This window comes from Camelina sativa, chromosome 11 (genome assembly GCF_000633955.1).
Source record: "Camelina sativa cultivar DH55 chromosome 11, Cs, whole genome shotgun sequence".
NCBI lineage: Eukaryota > Viridiplantae > Streptophyta > Magnoliopsida > Brassicales > Brassicaceae > Camelina > Camelina sativa.
In genome coordinates, this window is record NC_025695.1 from 7693949 (window position 1) to 7699422 (window position 5474).

The 5474-nt window shown below is 37.6% G+C and overlaps 1 long non-coding RNA gene across 1 annotated transcript; it reads right to left on the bottom strand.

The window, feature by feature from the left end:
- Positions 4051-5141, bottom strand: LOC104722235. The gene is made up of 4 exons (XR_002034012.1): positions 5052-5141; positions 4887-4955; positions 4725-4793; positions 4051-4371 (listed from the first exon to the last, which is right to left on the bottom strand). It is a non-coding gene; the product is annotated as an uncharacterized LOC104722235 (long non-coding RNA).

Genomic DNA, 5474 nt, shown 5'->3' on the forward strand with positions numbered 1-5474 from the left:
ATCTTATCGATGGGAATTGTAGGATCCCAACATCGAGGTCTAGGTTATGACAAGGAACAAGCTGTTGAACTGTTGTCTCCCAATAAGTCTGTAAGTTTTGTGAAAAGCAATGTAACGCATGAAGTGGAGTCTTCTGTTCTTAACAGAGTTGAACAACAGGAGAGGGTTGTAGCACCATTAAGAAACAGACAACCATATATCAGGTCCGTAAATTCACAGAAAATCTGGACAGATTCCAAACGAGGAAGAAGGACATATGTATATTTTCACTGTGGTAAAGCAGGTCATGTTCGAACTTATTGCTACAAATTCAAGAACAAGATCAAGGAGCTTTGGATGGCAAGAAAGTGTTTTATTGATCCTTATCGTTTTTGTAAAGTCTGGGTGGCTAAAAAGGATCTGTACAATAAAAAATTCGAGAATGATGAGAAAAAGTATGATCAATGTTGCAGAGAGTCTGAGGAAATCAACCTATGCTGCAATCTCTCAAAGACAATCACTGAAGACAATGTTGGGGTTGAACATCAGGTTCTACAAAAGCATGTTGCAGAACCACTTGTACAAGCCATGATAGGAAGCTTGTTGTGTTTTCGTGCTTATATGTCTTCATCCTTGTTTTTATATGAATGTGCACTCACGTTGGGGGAGAGTATGCATATTGGTGATGCTGTAGCTGAATGAAAGCATGAAGACATTGGATACTACAAGGCTGGTCTGTAGGGCAAGAAAAATCTCTGATTATTGAAAGAAGAAAGAGAAGCGAGCACTCAGTTATTGAAGTTCAAGAGAAGGATTCATTTTCACTATTAGTATAAGATGGTCGGGATCAAGCTGAGGTAGAATACTCAGAGTTGTGTAACTCCGATTCAGTTCTGCAAGGTTAGCTTAAGTGACATCAACAAAGAGATATTGGTCGTGATCAATCTGAGGTAGAATACCCATACTTGAGTAACTCCGATTAAGTTGTAACCCAGGAAGCTGAAGTGTCTTGTAGGTGAAAATTGGGATATCGCTTTTGAAATTCAAGAAGTTGTTGCTGCTAAAGTTCTAAGTTATGAAGGAATTTGTATGAGAATATGTGTTTAGTGAAGCCAGATGTACACATACTACAACGACAGCTGCTTCAGATTTTGTTTTTTAACTGAATGATTATTTGCTTGAGCATCAAACAAAGCTAAACAGGGAGAGACGGAAGATGCTAAATCGTTTGAGTTGCAACTCAACCATCAAGGGGGAGATTGTTAGTATACTTGTGATGTTGCTGAGTTGTGTATTTGCTGGAACATGATAGAACTGTTGCAACATGTGAAACATACACACTAGGTCAAAATAATCACAGATGCGGTGACAATATAGAGAGAGATTCTAAGACAATATTGAAGGTTAAAGATCATCAAAGTATAAGTTACAAGATGAGCTTGAGTTCTAAAACTCAGTAACAAAGGGGGAGATTGAAAGTATATTTGTTACTGGTTGTTAGACTGCGTATGTTGATGCAACAGAGACGAGTGTGCAAAGTCTTGTTGTTCAACAAGGAGCTGTTGTGTCATGCAAGATGAAAATTAAACATGGACGAATCAGGCTTGGATTGAAGATGATGTGGCGTGATTCTATTGGAGCCGTGAAGTTTCTTTGAGTGGCTATCAAGATACTCTCGAATAAAGAAAATAAGATTGCGAGAATATTTGGAGCTTAGGGTTTTTGTCTCGAGTATATATAGATGGCAGCCGTGACAAAGATAGGTTGCGCGTCTAGGGTTTATCGAGAGAGGCACACATGTGTGTGACGTTGCCCCATCAAGAAGATGAAAATATCTTTTGATGGTTTTGTTGTGAAGCTATACTCGTCGGAAAAGACAATAGAGTAGTAATTTCTTTCATTGTAATTCTAGAAAAGAGTGGTGGATGCCATATAGCAATTGTAGGTTGCGGCCTTTTCTAGTGGATGATTTCTGGACTAGGTCCCGGGGATGTAGGTTGTTAACCGAACCTCGTTAACAAACTCTCAGTGTCACTTTACTTTATGCACTTGCAATCTCGTTACACACCCTCATCATACAAATTGATAGTTCTAGCACACATATGTTTTTTACAAAAACTACGAGTGGACTTCGACGTGTAGCTATAGGCGCCATCGCCGTTCTCCTTGTTCTTGTCGCCAAGGTTTACACACAAATCGGCTTCGGACTCGACTCTCCCGCGGCGGTTTGGGTGGCGTACGCAGGTTCCATCGGAATTCTATCTTTCGTGGGCGCGACTTTTTTTGTTCCGAGGGATGCGATGGGAGGAGGATTGGTCTTGGACTTGGTCAAGATCGGCTTAGTCTTCTTCTACTTCGTCACACTGATCTCTCTGGTTTGCGTCTCTCTTACTCATCTGTAAACGCGATTTCATTACCATCGGCGTTGCGATTCATCTTCTCCTTCTTCTTAGTCTTGGTGATCTCTTCCACGCACGCCCATGCCCAAAGATCTTTGTGCTTTTATGGATTTGTTATAAAGTCGTCTTCGTCGAAATGCTCTGGTTCAAGATTTCAGTTTCTTTCGTGTGTTTTGCTTTACCAATTTGGGTTGATAGATTCATTCATTTGTGCTTTTTTCGTGATGTAAATCGAAATCCACTTTCTTCATGTTTAGGGTTTTACTCATCGTATTCTAAAATTGTTTCCAACTTGTTATACAAGTGAGTGATGACTGGATTAAGGTTTTACGGAGCAAATCGGTGAGCAAATTGTGGAATTTTCGTTTCCTATTTCATTTGAAAAAAAGAAAAAAAAAAATTTAACTTCCAAAAATCTAAAAACTAAAACCAAAAACACATACGAAAAAGAAAAAAAAAATTGAATTAAAACAAAACAAAAATAGGTAACAAGAAAAACACAATCGCCACAACCCATAGCACTGGCACTGGGTAACCAAAGACTTGACAATAGAATGGTACTGGTAGCTTCACTCCGTATATGATGATATACACCAACAGTGCAGCTAGTACAATCGTAATCATGTTCAACACTCGCCTCAACCGGTTCAGTTCCTTGTGTAGTTTCATGAAGTATTCTGCGTCGTATATATCCTCATCCACCTGCAATTTTGTTTTTGTTGATATACATATATATTTAGTTAGAGTTGAGTTAAGCCTATCAGGTTACAAAAACCAAATTATCGACTAATTCTTGTTTTACCAAACTCCCAACCATGGAATAAAAACTAAATCTAGTAAACAAGATGATAAATACAAAACTTGATAAGCTAATACCACGATAAGACTAAAACAAAAAAACTAACAGAAGAGAATATTCAATCTCTATTTTAAATGGAAGAAACAGACCTCATGCAATAATATATCAAAAATTCAGGAAACCAAAAAGGTAATTACTAATGGACTCCCCAAACTCAATGTGATAAACAAAAAAAAAATTGGCAATCTATCTAGCATATATTCTAATAATAGAGTTAAACAGAGAGAGAGGAAATAAAATAAGACCTCAGACTCAGTCTCATCCTCAGTCTCAGTCTCATCCTCAGTCTCATCCTCAGAATGTAAGAGCTCATCCTCAGACTCGGACAGTAAAGGTTGATCAAGAAGAATCTCTGCATCTGCAACCATTATCACAAACTCGGAGATCCAACGTCCGATTTAATATTTTCGTAGCTGAAAGAAAAAAAGTAAGAATCAGGAACAACCTCACGAATCTCAAAGCTGGGGAAAATAAAAAGAAACAACAATCACATAATTTACATGTAGATATTAGGGTTTAAGAAAGAACGAGTTTTATAGGCTGAACTATGTTTATTTCCTTGTGTATGCGTGCGTAAACAATATATATACCTCTTCCAATGGGCCTTCGTAATAGATTTCGGCCCAAACTGTTTTTTTTATTTAGCGAGGGTTTGTGTATATGATTGAGCCCTCATAAAACATATACATTTTGCACATGTCAATGAACAAGCTTAAGCATATGATATTAAAATTTGTAATCATTACCAAAAAAAAAATTGGATTTTCGGCCTTGAAGCATGGCCAATGGAGCAACCCATATGGGTTGTTCAAAAATAAATTAATCATATAATTAAGATTAAACTAATGAAAGCAACCCTTTAAGTATTTTACAAAATTTATTTACACTAGAGAAACCTACATAGGTTGATCATTCAAATAATTTTAAGTAAGTCAGATACAACTCAGAAGTAAGAAGCCAATATAACTGAAAGAGACCATAAGAGTAAAATGTACAAACCCATTCTTCTAGTGACAGCTTCGAGCTTTGACTTTCAAACTGGTCTTCCAATTTTTTGACTTTGATCCGGTATGTCTTTCCCATTCACTAAGTGCTTTCCTTTTAGGTCCACAGGAGCCACACTTACATACCACCCTGTAAATAAACAACATGGAGTAAGACACTCTGAAATTCATTCATCAAAGAGACCTGAACATCTAGCGAAAGTAATTGCAATCTCTAAAGGTTCTTGCTTTATATATGCTTAAAAAAAATGACCCAAGGCAGTTGTTGCTAAAACAATAACAAAAGTAAAGAAAACGAGGCCTACTTTGACTATGAGTTTTGATATTCTGAATCTGATAGTTCAAAGTTAAATTTAGCTCTGCAAGTAGGACAGTAGTAATCTGTTTCCCCCAAATCCTTCAGACCACAAAATGAGCTTGATCTCAACACACGCAAACAGATGAGAAGAGGATAGCCTTGATGAAATAAAAAAATTAACATACCTTTAGATGCTTATTTGATATTTGGTCACACTCTGCGTGTACCCAGACTTTACAACCATCCCAGCGCACCTAATTTACCACACAGGTATCAAAAGTCAAAATAGAAAACAACCAAAACCTGAAGCTACACCTGTATAGAACCTAATATTTTTCATTTCATACCCAGGTTTGACGGTCCAAATGATTCCTTATCTTCTTGCATATACCACAAATGTGCTTTGATTTTGTCAACTGCAACAACAACGAAAATAGGCTTACACCTTGCAACCATTTCTGCATCACTTACAACTAAACTAAGCATAAACACAGAACAGGGATCATACATACCCTTGAACATGGTTTACACAACAATTTATCTCCACATTTCATTTTTTTTTTTTGCCATCTCAAAAGAAATGATCGTTCCACATCCTACACATTCCAGTGGATTTCCATATAAAAGGATATAAAGATAGACAGCCATATAAAAGTGGACCAATAGGCATGAAATTAAAATCTGAGCAGCCTTTTGAGAACTAGAACAAAATTCAACCAATGTACATGTTACAATAAAAATGAACCCCCTGAACAACGACCTCACAGACAGAGAAACTTGCCTGGCTTGGAGCATTGTTACCGAGATCCTGATTTGGGACGGCGGTCTCTTGAACTCCCTCTGATCATCATGCATGCTCCTATCGCAGTCGGAGATCGATTGCCGTCAGCCGTCAGATCCGACTCCTCGGATCGTTAAACAGAACGATTGGAACA